The sequence below is a fragment of the Oncorhynchus masou genome, chromosome 29 (genome assembly GCF_036934945.1).
Source record: "Oncorhynchus masou masou isolate Uvic2021 chromosome 29, UVic_Omas_1.1, whole genome shotgun sequence".
Taxonomy (NCBI): domain Eukaryota; kingdom Metazoa; phylum Chordata; class Actinopteri; order Salmoniformes; family Salmonidae; genus Oncorhynchus; species Oncorhynchus masou.
In genome coordinates, this window is record NC_088240.1 from 604,591 (window position 1) to 621,827 (window position 17,237).

The 17,237-nt window shown below is 41.9% G+C and overlaps 1 pseudogene; it reads left to right on the forward strand.

Annotated features, from left to right (window-relative positions):
* Window positions 1–17,237, forward strand: part of LOC135518892 (ras-associated and pleckstrin homology domains-containing protein 1-like) — a 132,889-nt pseudogene that overhangs the window by 89,406 nt on the left and 26,246 nt on the right.

Below are 17,237 nucleotides of genomic sequence, written 5' to 3' on the forward strand. Positions count from 1 at the left end.
CCCTATAATCATTAAACTCCTCTAATCTTAAGCCATTTACAGAACTGTCAGCATTGACACATACTCAGAGTGTACAATTCATCAGGGCATGGACTCTACAAGGTGTCCGAAGCGTTCCACAGGGATGCCGGCACATGTTGATGCCAGTGCTTCCCTAAGTTGTGTCAAGTTGGCCTGGATGTCCTTTGGGACCATTCTTGATACACAGGAAAATGTTTCTTTTTTTTTAGGTATCGGTGACCAACAGAAACATATCTGTATTCCCAGTCATGTGAAATCCATCGATTAAGGCTTAATGAATGTATTTAAATGGACTCATTTCCTTAAATGAAGTGTAACTCAGTAAAATCTTTGAAATTGTTACATGTTGCATTTATATTTCTGTTTAGTGTGTGATACCTTGTACAATATCCAGTACTCCTATTGGTTAACGTGGTGTTTCAAAACTGAACTTAAAGCAGCTATATGTTACTTCTTGGGGAACCAAATTCACATTGAAATGTGTGTTATAGATCTGTCACTCTCATTGAAAGCAAGTCTAAGAAGCGGTAGATCGGTTCTACGTGCTCTATTTCTATGCTTCCCGTTAAGTCTCTTACTTTCGGTTTCAAACAGCTGAAAATACAACATTTTTTGCTTATGGGAAAATATATTTCACAGCGGTTTACATTGTACAATGATTCTCTGCACAATGACTCCTCATTTTGTCACAAACTGAAATTAGACAAACTATTAGCATTTCAGCAACTAGGAAATGGCGGAGCGATTTTTGCGTATTGCACCTTTAATTGCCTAGCAACCAGTTTTATTTGAATAAGCTGAATTACGCGTTTGTAAGTGACTGCATTTTACGGTCTTTTTCTGAGCCAAACGTGATGAACAAAACGGAGCGATTTCGTCTACACAAATAATATTTATTGGAAAAAAAATAAACATTTGCTATCTAACTAAGAGTCTCGTCATTGAAAACATCCGAAGTTCTTCAAAGGTAAATGATTTTATTTGAATGCTTTTCTTGTTTTTGTGAAAATGTTGCCTGCTGAATGCTAGGCTTAATGCTATGCTAGGCTATCAATACTCTTACACAAATGCTTGTGTAGCTTTGGTTGAAAAACATATTTTGAAAATCTGAGATGCCAGTGTTGTTAACAAAAGGCTAAGCTTGTGTTTGAATATTTTTATTTCATTTCATTTGCGATTTTCATGAATAGGAAACGTTGCGTTATGGTAATGAGCTTGAGGCTATGATTACACTCCCGGATATGGGATTGCTCGACGCTAGAGGTTAAGCCTTGTTCACATTGACAGTTTGAAGTGACTCAAGTCCAATTTCTTTGCATATCCGATTGAAATGTTTTTCCCCCCTGCAGTCTGAACAGCCAAAAAACACATGGAATCAAATATTTCAAGCCACATTCAAACCACCTTTTTGTCTGGTTTAAAGTCGGATACAAATCTGATTCCTGACCATGCGACTTGTCTGAACGGTCAAACCTGATTTATTTGCCTTAGTGTTTTTAAACTGTTATTTTGAATATATTGTTGCTAGCTACTCAGTTGACAGTTTGAAAAGAACATGTGGTAGCTATCTAGCTTGTTAATTGTATACAAACAAATAAGTGAATGTGCTAGAAGGCTAAACAGCTACCTAGTTAGCTAGTTGACTGCTGTGGCTTGCTAAACAGCTACCTAGCTAGCTAGTTGACTGTTGTGGCTAGCTAAACAGCTACCTAGCTAGCTCGTTGACTGTTGTGGCTAGCTAAAAAGCTACCTAGCTAGCTAGTTGACTGCTGTGGCTAGCTAAACAGCTACCTAGCTAGCTAGTTGACTGCTGTGGCTAGCCAAAAAGGATTTCGGATGATCTTATCCTTTCAGTCTTTAAAGTGTTCTTACGCTATGACAACTGGGAAACGTCCACGGCAGGCTTTGTTGTCACCTTAGCTTGCTACATAACTTCTGAGCGATAGGAAGCACGAGCATCAGCCTACACTGCGCAAACGCCCGTCGTTACTATGACAATTAGCGTAGCCATGTCAGCAACTGACTGAACACAAGCAAATCCGATTTGGGTCACTTATAATTTGCTGTTCGGAGTCAGTATTCCAAACATTTGAAAAATTAAAAATGATTTTAGCATTAAGGCCTACAGTAAGAACAAAGATTTAGTCTATATTTGTTCAAAAACACAGAGCTAGCTATTTAGCTAGAAACATAACAAACTTATGCTAGCTACTTTGCACTAGTGATATTGGTTATCTTCTAAATGGCTTATTTTATCAGTGAAAAAGCATTTGTAGGACTATAGGAAACAGGTATGGCTAGCAAGGTAACTACCGAGCCAGGAATACCAACTACGTTTTCACAATGTAAAAACATCATTTTGCCAGGTGCTGTCTAAGTCCAATATTTTAGACAGCCAACTCAAGGCTTAATGTTAATGACAATGGCTTCCACCTGCACCACGGTTCAAATCCGACCTCTGGAAACATCATGTATATTGCATTTTTACTGTTTTTTCCCTGTCTCTCTTCTTTTTATTGAACAATTGAAGAAATCTAAATTATGATGACTGTTGGGTTAAGGTATATTTAGTTATAGTATATAAATTGCTATGGCTGTTGGGTTAAGGTTTATTTAGTTATGACTGTTGGGTTAAGGTTTATTTAGTTATAGTATATTAGACTTCTCTCTTACTCCACTGATACCACAGGCTCTATGATTCGTACAACCCTCTGCTCTTCCACTGCTAGGAACACCAACTTCATGATAGGCCTAATGTTCAGAATACTCTAACCAACTTCATGATAGGCCTAATGTTCAGAATACTCTAACCAACTTCATGATAGGCCTAATGTTCAGAATACTCCAACCAACTTCATGATAGGCCTAATGTTCAGAATACTCTAACCAACTTCATGATAGGCCTAATGTTCAGAATACTCTAACCAACTTCATGATAGGCCTAATGTTCAGAATACTCTAACCAACTTCATGATAGGCCTAATGTTCAGAATACTCCAACCAACTTCATGATAGGCCTAATGTTCAGAATACTCTAACCAACTTCATGATAGGCCTAATGTTCAGAATACTCCAACCAACTTCATGATAGGCCTAATGTTCAGAATACTCTAACCAACTTCATGATAGGCCTAATGTTCAGAATACTCTAACCAACTTCATGATAGGCCTAATGTTCAGAATACTCCAACCAACTTCATGATAGGCCTAATGTTCAGAATACTATAAATCAAAGACCCTGAAGAAAGCTTTTTCATACTTTATATACTTGTTAAACTAGAATATAATTAACATTTGCATAAATGGGTTTTAGTGGCCACCGTGATATTTAAAACACACCTACTGCTCTTTCGTATGTACACCAACTTTAGAATGTGCAGACTGATACTCACAATATTTACACCAACTTTAGAATGTGCAGACTGATACTCACAATATTTACACCAACTTTAGAATGTGCAGACTGATACTCACAATATTTACACCAACTTTAGAATGTGCAGACTGATACTCACAATATGTACACCAACTTTAGAATGTGCAGACTGATACTCACAATATGTACACCAACTTTAGAATGTGCAGACTGATACTCACAATATGTACACCAACTTTAGAATGTGCAGACTGATACTCACAATATTTACACCAACTTTAGAATGTGCAGACTGATACTCACAATATGTACACCAACTTTAGAATGTGCAGACTGATACTCACAATATTTACACCAACTTTAGAATGTGCAGACTGATACTCACAATATGTACACCAACTTTAGAATGTGCAGACTGATACTCACAATATTTACACCAACTTTAGAATGTGCAGACTGATACTCACAATATTTACACCAACTTTAGAATGTGCAGACTGATACTCACAATATTTACACCAACTTTAGAATGTGCAGACTGATACTCACAATATGTACACCAACTTTAGAATGTGCAGACTGATACTCACAATATTTACACCAACTTTAGAATGTGCAGACTGATACTCACAATATTTACACCAACTTTAGAATGTGCAGACTGATACTCACAATATTTACACCAACTTTAGAATGTGCAGACTGATACTCACAATATTTACACCAACTTTAGAATGTGCAGACTGATACTCACAATATTTACACCAACTTTAGAATGTGCAGACTGATACTCACAATATTTACACCAACTTTAGAATGTGCAGACTGATACTCACAATATTTACACCAACTTTAGAATGTGCAGACTGATACTCACAATATTTACACCAACTTTAGAATGTGCAGACTGATACCTCACAATATGTATATACAGCTTTTTGATATCGTTGGCTAGGAGAAACTCCCTAGAAAGGCAGGAACCTAGGAAGAAACCTAGAGAGGAATGAGGCTCTTTTAAAAAAAAATGTTTTTTTCCTTTATTTAACCAGGCAAGTCAGTTAATAACAAATTCTTATTTTCAATGACGGCCTAGGAACAGTGGGTTTAACTGCCTGTTCAGGGGCAGAACGACAGATTTGTACCTTGTCAGCTCGGAGATATGAACTTGAAACCTTTCGGTTACTAGTCCAATGCCCTAACCACTAGGCGACCCTGGCGGTCAGTCCTCTTCTGGCTGTGCCGGGTGGATATTATAACAGAACATGGCCAAGATGTTCAAATGTTCATAAATGACCAGCAGGGTCAAATAATAATAATCACAGTAGTTGTAGAGGGTGCAGCAAGTCAGCACCTCAGGAGTAAATGTCAGTTCACTTTTCATAGCTGAGCATTCAGAGATTGAGCCAGCAGTTGAGGGAGAGAGAGAGGAGGGGTCGATAACAGCACGTCCGGTGAACAGGTCAGGGCTACATAGCCACAGGCAGAACAGCAGAAACTGGAGCAGCAGCACGACCAGGTGGACTGTGGGACAGCCCGGAGTCATCAGGCCAGGAAGTCCTGAGGCATGGTCCTAGAGCTCAGATCCTCCAGTAGTGATAAGTCTATCGCTCTGTCTCCTTTCCCTCCAGAACGTATCTTTGAGGACCATGAGAACCTGGTGGATAGCCTTCTGAACTGGACCAGAGACAGTCAGAACAGACTGATGTTTATAGAACGCATAGAGAAGTACGCCCTCTTCAAGAACCCTCAGGTGAGACAGACAACCACTGCGTCATTGTTATGGAGGGCTACAGGTCTAGTTGTAACATGGGTAGTTACAATCCTGTATGCTGATTAGCTGAAAATGCATTCCAACCAAGTGAATAATTATTCATTCCTGATATAGTGCAGATAGATAAACGTTCTCACCTTAGTTTACAATCAATTGATGCAGATTATACAATTGAATGCAGATTATACAATTGAATGCAGATTATACAACCGATGCATTAATGCACTGACTGAGGCTGAGCTGCCTTAAATAAAACATTGGTTGGTTTCACCAAAATGGATACCCATGGTTGTATCAGCTATGCTGTTGGTATGAACACCTCCCCTCCCCCCAGCGTGTCCTTCACATCTAGGTCAGTATGTTGTAGATGATTATACTCTGAAATATAGATGAGGAATGAGACTGGGAACTGGTGAGCGTGGCTTTCTTCTTGGTGAACAGTCTGTTTTAGATCTCTGCTAAAATGTTAAAGGGACAGTTCAGCTAAATTTCATATTTAGATATTTGTTTCTTTACTGTGAGCAGTTTATGGACAAAGACAGACTGCAATACACATTTTTGGTTTTGTTCAACTTTATGGTCATGCCCTGATTGACCTTTCCCTCTCTCCTTTACGATCATACTCTGATTGACCTTTCCCTCGCTCCTTTACGATCATACTCTGATTGACCTTTCCCTCTCTCCTTTACGATCATACTCTGATTGACCTTTCCCTCTCTCCTTTACGATCATACTCTGATTGACCTTTCCCTCGCTCCTTTACGATCATACTCTGTGACCTTTCCCTCTCTCCTGGAAATTACGATCATACTTTGATTGACCGGAAGGAGCTCCTTTACGATCATACTCTGATTGACCTTTCCCTCTCTCCTTTACGATCATACTCTGATTGACCTTTCCTCACTTATTCAGATCATACTCTGATTGACCTTTCCCTGTCTCCTTGTGATCATACTCTGATTGACCTTTCCCTCTCTCCTTTACGATCATACTGTGATTGACCTTTCCCTGAGGTGTTAGTATCTCCTTTACGATCATACTCTGATTGACCTTCCCTCTCTCCTTTACGATCATACTCTGATTGACCTTTCCCTCTCTCCTTTCCCTCACCTGGAAATTCACAGAACTATTTGTTGGGGCGGAAGGAGACGTGTGAGATGGCAGACCGGAACAAGGAGGCTCTACTGGAGGTATGATATGCAGCCTCATCACTTATTCAGGTCATTTCAGATTGTTATGTTGTAACTGTAACCTTGTGTTAGTATCTACTATGGTGAGGTGTGTTAGTATCTACTATGGTGATGCTGAGGTGTGTTAGTATCTACTATGGTGATGCTGAGGTGTGTGTTAGTATCTACTGTGGTGATGCTGAGGAGTGTGTTAGTATCTACTGTGGTGATGCTGAGGAGTGTGTTAGTATCTACTGTGGTGATGCTGAGGTGTGTGTTAGTATCTACTGTGGTGATGCTGAGGTGTGTGTTAGTATCTACTGTGGTGATGCTGAGGTGTGTGTTAGTATCTACTGTGGTGATGCTGAGGTGTGTTAGTATCTACTGTGGTGATGCTGAGGTGTGGTAGTATCTACTATGGTGATGCTGAGGTGTGTGTTAGTATCTACTGTGGTGATGCTGAGGTGTGGTAGTATCTACTGTGGTGATGCTGAGGTGTGTGTTAGTATCTACTATGGTGATGCTGAGGTGTGTTAGTATCTACTATGGTGATGCTGAGGTGTGTGTTAGTATCTACTGTGGTGATGCTGAGGTGTGTGTTAGTATCTACTGTGGTGATGCTGAGGAGTGTGTTAGTATCTACTGTGGTGATGCTGAGGTGTGTGTTAGTATCTACTGTGGTGATGCTGAGGTGTGTTAGTATCTACTGTGGTGATGCTGAGGTGTGTTAGTATCTACTGTGGTGATGCTGAGGTGTGTGTTAGTATCTACTGTGGTGATGCTGAGGTGTGTGTTAGTATCTACTGTGGTGATGCTGAGGTGTGTGTTAGTATCTACTGTGGTGATGCTGAGGTGTGTGTTAGTATCTACTGTGGTGATGCTGAGGAGTGTGTTAGTATCTACTGTGGTGATGCTGAGGTGTGTGTTAGTATCTACTGTGGTGATGCTGAGGTGTGTGTTAGTATCTACTGTGGTGATGCTGAGGTGTGTGTTAGTATCTACTGTGGTGATGCTGAGGTGTGTGTTAGTATCTACTGTGGTGATGCTGAGGTGTGTGTTAGTATCTACTGTGGTGATGCTGAGGTGTGTGTTAGTATCTACTGTGGTGATGCTGAGGTGTGTGTTAGTATCTACTGTGGTGATGCTGAGGTGTGTGTTAGTATCTACTATGGTGATGCTGAGGTGTGTGTTAGTATCTACTGTGGTGATGCTGAGGTGTGTGTTAGTATCTACTATGGTGATGCTGAGGTGTGTGTTAGTATCTACTATGGTGATGCTGAGGTGTGTGTTAGTATCTACTGTGGTGATGCTGAGGTGTGTGTTAGTATCTACTGTGGTGATGCTGAGGTGTGTGGTAGTATCTACTGTGGTGATGCTGAGGTGTGTTAGTATCTACTGTGGTGATGCTGAGGTGTGTGTTAGTATCTACTGTGGTGATGCTGAGGAGTGTGTTAGTATCTACTGTGGTGATGCTGAGGTGTGTGTTAGTATCTACTGTGGTGATGCTGAGGAGTGTGTTAGTATCTACTGTGGTGATGCTGAGGTGTGTTAGTATCTACTGTGGTGATGCTGAGGTGTGTTAGTATCTACTGTGGTGATGCTGAGGTGTGTTAGTATCTACTATGGTGATGCTGAGGTGTGTGTTAGTATCTACTATGGTGATGCTGAGGTGTGTGTTAGTATCTACTGTGGTGATGCTGAGGTGTGTGTTAGTATCTACTGTGGTGATGCTGAGGTGTTAGTATCTACTGTGGTGATGCTGAGGTGTGTTAGTATCTACTATGGTGATGCTGAGGTGTGTGTTAGTATCTACTATGGTGAGGTGTGTGTTAGTATCTACTATGGTGATGCTGAGGTGTGTGTTAGTATCTACTGTGGTGATGCTGAGGTGTGTGTTAGTATCTACTGTGGTGAGGTGTGTGTTAGTATCTACTATGGTGATGCTGAGGTGTGTGTTAGTATCTACTGTGGTGATGCTGAGGTGTTAGTATCTACTGTGGTGATGCTGAGGTGTGTTAGTATCTACTATGGTGATGCTGAGGTGTGTGTTAGTATCTACTATGCTGAGGTGTGTTAGTATCTACTATGGTGATGCTGAGGTGTGTGTTAGTATCTACTGTGGTGATGCTGAGGTGTGTGTTAGTATCTACTGTGGTGATGCTGAGGTGTGTGTTAGTATCTACTATGGTGATGCAGAGGTGTGTTAGTATCTACTATGGTGATGCTGAGGTGTGTGTTAGTATCTACTATGGTGAGGTGTGTGTTAGTATCTACTGTGGTGATGCTGAGGTGTGTTAGTATCTACTATGGTGATGCTGAGGTGTGTGTTAGTATCTACTGTGGTGATGCTGAGGTGTGTGTTAGTATCTACTATGGTGATGCTGAGGTGTGTTAGTATCTACTGTGGTGATGTTGAGGTGTGTGTTAGTATCTACTGTGGTGATGCTGAGGTGTGTGTTAGTATCTACTGTGGTGATGCTGAGGTGTGTGTTAGTATCTACTATGGTGATGCTGAGGTGTGTGATCTCTATAGGAGTGTTTTTGTGGCAGCTCCGTCTCTGTTCCTGAGATGGAGGGAGTACTCTGGCTGAAGGAGGATGGGAAGAAGAGCTGGAAGAAGAGATACTTCCTGCTCAGAGCCTCTGGGATCTACTATGTACCTAAAGGAAAAGCCAAGGTATGTCCCTGGAACACACTGACTGTACTCGGCCAAGGTACGTCCCTGGAACACACTGACTGTACTCGGCCAAGGTACGTCCCTGGAACACACTGACTGTACTCGGCCAAGGTACGTCCCTGGAACACACTGACTGTACTCGGCCAAGGTACGTCCCTGGAACACACTGACTGTACTCGGCCAAGGTACGTCCCTGGGAACACACTGACTGTACTCGGCCAAGGTACGTCCCTGGAACACACTGACTGTACTCGGTCAAGGTACATCTATGGAACACACTGACTGTACTCGGCCAAGGTACGTCCCTGGAACACACTGACTGTACTCGGCCAAGGTACGTCCCTGGGAACACACTGACTGTACTCGGCCAAGGTACGTCCCTGGAACACACTGACTGTACTCGGTCAAGGTACATCTATGGAACACACTGACTGTACTCGGCCAAGGTACATCTATGGAACACAGTAGTAGTAGTAGTAGTAGTAGTAGTAGTAGTAGTAGTAGCAGTAGTAGCAGTAGTAGTAGTAGCAGTAGTAGCAGTAGTAGTAGAGGTAGTAGTAGTAGTAGTAGTAGCAGCGGTAGTAGTAGAAGCAGCAGTAGTAACAGAAGTAGTAGTAGAGGTAGTAGTAGTAGCAGCAGTAGTAGTAGTAGCGATAGTAGCGGTAGTAGTAGCGGTAGTAGTAGTAGTAGCGGTAGTAGTAGTAGTAGCGGTAGTAGCAGTATTAGTGGTAGTAGTAAGTAGTAGTAGTAGTAGTAGTAAGTAGTAGTAGCAGCAGCAGTAGCAGTAGTGGTGGTGGTGGTAGTAGTAGTAGTAGTTAGTAGTAGTAGTAGTAGTAGTAGTAGCAGCAGCAGTAGCAGTAGTGGTGGTGGTGGTAGTAGTAGTAGTAGCGGTAGTAGTAGTAGTAGCGGTAGTAGTAGTAGTAGCGGTAGTAGTAGTAGTAGCGGTAGTAGCAGTATTAGTAGTTAGTAGTAGTAGTAGTAGTAGTAAGTAGTAGTAGCAGCAGCAGTAGCAGTAGTGGTGGTGGTGGTAGTAGCAGCGGTAGTAGCAGCGGTAGTAGTAGAAGTATTAGTGGGAGCTGTAGGCTTGTTCATTTATCTGACTAGATACTGTATGTTATCTGGCTATAGACTTGTTCATTTATCAGACTAGATACTGTATGTTATCTGACTATAGACTGTAGACTAGTTCATTTATCAGACTAGATACTGTATGTTATCTGGCTGTAGACTAGTTCATTTATCAGACTAGATACTGTATGTTATCTGGCTATAGACTAGTTCATTTATCTGACTAGATACTGTATGTTATCTGGCTATAGACTGTAGACTAGTTCATTTATCAGACTAGATACTGTATGTTATCTGGCTGTAGACTAGTTCATTTAGCAGACTAGATACTGTATGTTATCTGACTATAGACTTGTTCATTTATTAGACTAGATACTGTATGTTATCTGACTATAGACTAGTTCATTTATCAGACTAGATACTGTATGTTATCTGGCTATAGACTGTAGACTAGTTCATTTATCTGACTAGATACTGTATGTTATCTGGCTATAGACTAGTTCATTTATCAGACTAGATACTGTATGTTATCTGGCTATAGACTAGTTCATTTATCAGACTAGATACTGTATGTTATCTGGCTATAGACTTGTTCATTTATTAGACTAGATACTGTATGTTATCTGACTATAGACTTGTTCATTTATTAGACTAGATACTGTATGTTATCTGGCTGTAGACTAGTTCATTTATCAGATTAGATACTGTATGTTATCTGACTATAGACTTGTTCATTTATCAGACTAGATACTGTATGTTATCTGGCTGTAGACTAGTTCATTTATCTGACTAGATACTGTATGTTATCTGGCTGTAGACTAGTTCATTTATCTGACTAGATACTGTATGTTATCTGGCTATAGACTAGTTCATTTATCAGACTAGATACTGTATGTTATCTGGCTGTAGACTAGTTCATTTAGCAGACTAGATACTGTATGTTATCTGGCTATAGACTGTAGACTAGTTCATTTATTAGACTAGATACTGTATGTTATCTGGCTGTAGACTAGTTCATTTATCTGACTAGATACTGTATGTTATCTGGCTGTAGACTAGTTCATTTATCTGACTAGATACTGTATGTTATCTGGCTATAGACTGTAGACTAGTTCATTTATCTGACTAGATACTGTATGTTATCTGGCTATAGGCTGTAGACTAGTTCATTTATCAGACTAGATACTGTATGTTATCTGGCTGTAGACTAGTTCATTTATCTGGCTAGATACTGTATGTTATCTGGCTGTAGACTAGTTCATTTAGCTGACTAGATACTGTATGTTATCTGGCTGTAGACTAGTTCATTTATCAGACTAGATACTGTATGTTATCTGACTATAGACTAGTTCATTTAGCAGACTAGATACTGTATGTTATCTGACTATAGACTAGTTCATTTATCTGACTAGATACTGTATGTTATCTGGCTGTAGACTAGTTCATTTATCAGACTAGATACTGTATGTTATCTGACTATAGACTGTAGACTTGTTCATTTATCAGACTAGATACTGTATGTTATCTGGCTGTAGACTAGTTCATTTAGCAGACTAGATACTGTATGTTATCTGGCTATAGACTGTAGGCTTGTTCATTTATCAGACTAGATACTGTATGTTATCTGGCTGTAGACTAGTTCATTTATCTGACTAGATACTGTATGTTATCTGGCTATAGACTGTAGGCTTGTTCATTTATCAGACTAGATACTGTATGTTATCTGGCTATAGACTAGTTCATTTATCAGACTAGATACTGTATGTTACCTGGCTATAGACTGTAGACTAGTTCATTTATCTGACTAGATACTGTATGTTATCTGGCTATAGACTAGTTCATTTATCAGACTAGATACTGTATGTTACCTGGCTATAGACTGTAGACTAGTTCATTTATCTGACTAGATACTGTATGTTATCTGGCTATAGACTAGTTCATTTATCAGACTAGATACTGTATGTTATCTGGCTATAGACTGTAGACTAGTTCATTTATCTGACTAGATACTGTATGTTATCTGACTATAGACTGTAGACTAGTTCATTTATCAGACTAGATACTGTATGTTATCTGGCTATAGACTAGTTCATTTATCTGACTAGATACTGTATGTTATCTGGCTGTAGACTAGTTCATTTATCAGACTAGATACTGTATGTTACCTGGCTATAGACTGTAGACTAGTTCATTTATCTGACTAGATACTGTATGTTATCTGACTATAGACTAGTTCATTTATCTGACTAGATACTGTATGTTATCTGGCTATAGACTAGTTCATTTATCAGACTAGATACTGTATGTTACCTGGCTATAGACTGTAGACTAGTTCATTTATCTGACTAGATACTGTATGTTATCTGACTATAGACTAGTTCATTTATCTGACTAGATACTGTATGTTATCTGGCTATAGACTAGTTCATTTATCAGACTAGATACTGTATGTTATCTGGCTATAGACTAGTTCATTTATCTGACTAGATACTGTATGTTATCTGGCTATAGACTAGTTCATTTATCAGACTAGATACTGTATGTTATCTGACTATAGACTGTAGACTAGTTCATTTATCAGACTAGATACTGTATGTTATCTGACTATAGACTGTAGACTAGTTCATTTATCAGATTAGATACTGTATGTTATCTGGCTATAGACTGTAGACTAGTTCATTTATCTGACTAGATACTGTATGTTATCTGGCTATAGACTGTAGACTAGTTCATTTATCAGACTAGATACTGTATGTTATCTGACTATAGACTGTAGACTAGTTCATTTATCAGATTAGATACTGTATGTTATCTGGCTATAGACTGTAGACTAGTTCATTTATCAGACTAGATACTGTGTGTTATCTGGCTGTAGACTGGTTCATTTATCAAACTAGATACTGTATGTTATCTGGCTATAGACTGTAGACTAGTTCATTTATCAGACTAGATACTGTATGTTATCTGGCTATAGACTGTAGACTAGTTCATTTAGCTGACTAGATACTGTATGTTACCTGGCTGTAGACTAGTTCATTTATCTGGCTAGATACTGTATGTTATCTGGCTGTAGACTAGTTCATTTAGCTGACTAGATACTGTATGTTACCTGGCTATAGACTGTAGACTAGTTCATTTATCTGACTAGATACTGTATGTTATCTGACTATAGACTAGTTCATTTATCTGACTAGATACTGTATGTTATCTGGCTGTAGACTAGTTCATTTATCTGACTAGATACTGTATGTTATCTGGCTGTAGACTAGTTCATTTATCTGACTAGATACTGTATGTTATCTGGCTGTAGACTAGTTCATTTAGCAGACTAGATATGCTTATAAGTCCTGTGACATTATTTCGTATTATATGATTTTATAGATAGAAGAATATAATTGAACTTAGCTGAATAAAATATTTTAACCATTAAGACGCGAGTGCGCGAATGAAGTGACTATGTTGAGCGTAGAGGGATTATTTGAAACAGGTCTTATATGATTTAGAGCTATTTGGCAACTTTAGTTGTGAATGATACCAACCTTAGAAGTTAAAACATGATGTGATTACAGGCTATTGATGATTTGATAAAGTTGTAAAACAAGTTTGCTGTCTGTTCCTTGCCTCAGGTTACACAGTTGAAATGAGTTACGGTCAACCAATAGCGAATGATGGCCGCACGCCTTCCCTCCGGTCTGTTTTTTAAGGATGCGGGGTAGGCTACTTGGTGGAGCTTCATTTGGGAAACCAAGGGAACATATTGGGGAACATTGAAAGAGACATGTTTTCACTAAACTGTTGCCAGCCCTGTCTGCCGCTCTAGAAAGGTATACAGGAGAGAGGGGAGATGGAAACGCATGGGATATATTCAGTATAATTAAAGGTAATGTGTCACCCAATTAATTATGATTTTTTTAAATATTGTTTTTAAATGCATGCTCCTCAAAATAAAAATGAAATATTTTCCCCCGATTCAAAATCACATACAAATTCACTAAAAGTAGGCTAATTGTAAGCCGCCCTGCTCAGTCAACGAACCAGCAGCATCTCCTAGGCCTGTACGTGCTCTCCCAGACTGGAGCGTAAGGTAACCCAGTCCATCCAGCATGGATACTGAAAACGTCCAAACACCAAGGCCATTACTAGAATCAGTTTAATTTGATTGTATATGCTGTACCAAAGACATCTTAAATGAGTTTTTATTTGATGTGTTTCTGCTATGCTTAGGCTACGTATTGTATGACAGAACAATCATAATTTTAATTGTAATCATTTTAAGCTCATGCATCAGCTCTAATATGCTTATGGGTGTTTTGAATGAATCAGCACCTTTAGAAAGGGCTGGCCAGTTTGTTGTTAGGCTTTGAAACAACATCCACAACAAACATGTTATACACTGTTAAAACCTGCTGTTGAACATCTTTCCTCAAATTAATCATTACAGGGAGGTGAGTTAGAGTGGTTAAAGGGACTATATAGCCCTGAGTACCAGTCCATTAGGATCTGATGGAGGGACAATAGAGCCCTGAGTACCAGGCCATTAGGATCTAATGGAGTGACAATAGAGCCCTGAGTACAAGGCCATTAGGATCTGATGGAGGGACAATAGAGCCCTGAGTACCAGGCCATTAGGATCTAATGGAGTGACAATAGAGCCCTGAGTACCAGGCCATTAGGACCTGATGGAGGGACAGTAAAACCCTGAGTACCAGGCCATTAGGATCTGATGGAGGGACAACAGAGACCTGAGTACCAGGCCATTAGGACCTGATGGAGGGGCAAGAGCCCTGAGTACCAGGCCATTAGGACCTGATGGAGGGACAACAAGACCTGAATACCAGGCAATTAGGACCTGATGGTGGGGCAATAGAGCCCTGAGTACCAGGCCATTAGGATCTGATGGAGGGACAACAGAGACCTGAGTACCAGGCCATTAGGACCTGACGGAGGGACAATAGAGCCCTGAGTAACATGCTGTTAGGACCTGATGGAGGGACAGTAGAGCCCTGAGTACCAGGCCATTAGGACATAATGGAGGGACAATAGAGCCCTGAGTACCAGGCCATTAGGACATAATGGAGGGACAATAGAGCCCTGAGTACCAGGCCGTTAGGACCTGACGGAGGGACAATAGAGCCCTGAGTACCAGGCCATTAGGACATAATGGAGGGACAATAGAGCCCTGAGTACCTGGCCGTTAGGACCTGATGGAGGGACAATAGAGCCCTGAGTACCAGGCCATTAGAAGATTACTGTGACTCAAGGTCACGTGGAATTGTTACTGCGGCCATGACTGCCAGTGTGCCAGTGTGGTCACCACAACAGGCCGAGTGCCACTCAGTGGATGGTGCAGTGAAGTGAAACACATGACTGTCAACTCTAAATCCTTCATTTCTTCCTTCCTCCTCTCTGGCTGGCAGGCTTCCAGAGATCTGGTGTGTTTCCTGCAGCTGGATCACGTTAATGTGTACTACGGACAGGACTACCGCAGCAAGTACAAGGCCCCCACAGACTACTGCCTGGCCCTCAAGGTGAGAACAACAGCCCAGCTTGAACCACATTAACTACCACCTAACCCCACAGAGTCCAGGCCCTAACCCCACAGAGTCCAGGCCCTAACCCCACAGAGTCCAGGCCCTAACCCCACAGAGTCCAGGCCCTAACCCCACAGAGTCCAGGCCCTAACCCCACAGAGTCCAGGCCCTAACCCCACAGAGTCCAGGCCCTAACCCCACAGAGTCCAGGCCCTAACCCCACAGAGTCCAGGCCCTAACCCCACAGAGTCCAGGCCCTAACCCCACAGAGTCCAGGCCCTAACCCCACAGAGTCCAGGCCCTAACCCCACAGAGTCCAGGCCCTAACCCCACAGAGTCCAGGCCCTAACCCCACAGAGTCCAGGCCCTAACCCCACAGAGTCCAGGCCCTAACCCCACAGAGTCCAGGCCCTAACCCCACAGAGTCCAGGCCCTAACCCCACAGAGTCCAGGCCCTAACCCCACAGAGTCCAGGCCCTAACCCCACAGAGTCCAGGCCCTAACCCCACAGAGTCCAGGCCCTAACCCCACAGAGTCCAGGCCCTAACCCCACAGAGTCCAGGCCCTAACCCCACAGAGTCCAGGCCCTAACCCCACAGAGTCCAGGCCCTAACCCCACAGAGTCCAGGCCCTAACCCCACAGAGTCCAGGCCCTAACCCCACAGAGTCCAGGCCCTAACCCCACAGAGTCCAGGCCCTAACCCCACAGAGTCCAGGCCCTAACCCCACAGAGTCCAGGCCCTAACCCCACAGAGTCCAGGCCCTAACCCCACAGAGTCCAGGCCCTAACCCCACCCTTACCATCTGACCTCCGTTGCCTTTACTAACACCTGAACACTATAGGATCCCAAATGTCACCATATTCCCAATATCAGGGCTCTAAGAAGCCGCCGAAGAACATGACTGATGTTTTACATTCTACCAACCAATTGTGCTATTTTGTTCGTTTTTGTGCGTTTTGTGTAACATATATATATATTTTTTTACTAATTTTGTACATAATGTTGCTGCTACCGTCTCTTATGACCGAAAAGAGCTTCTGGACATCAGAACAGAGGTTCCTCACCGCGGACTGGAGGACACCTTTTCCTTTAACGAGTCCAACGAGAAGGATATCCTGCTGTCACTGGAACAGGCCCAGAGCCACTCCTTTCACTGGAACAGGCCCGGGTCCACTCCTTTCACTGGAACAGGCCCAGAGCCACTCCTTTCACTGGAACAGGCCCAGATCCACTCCTTTCACTGGAACAGGCCCAGAGCCACTCCTTTCACTGGAACAGGCCCGGGTCCACTCCTTTCACTGGAACAGGCCCAGAGCCACTCCTTTCACTGGAACAGGCCCAGATCCACTCCTTTCACTGGAACAGGCCCAGAGCCACTCATTTTCACTGGAACAGGCCCGGGTCCACTCCTTTCACTGGAACAGGCCCAGAGCCACTCCTTTCACTGGAACAGGCCCGGGTCCACTCCTTTCACTGGAACAGGCCCAGAGCCACTCCTTTCACTGGAACAGGCCCAGAGCCACTCCTTTCACTGGAACAGGCCCGGGTCCACTCCTTTCACTGGAACAGGCCCAGAGCCACTCCTTTCACTGGAACAGGCCCAGGTCCACTCCTTTCACTGG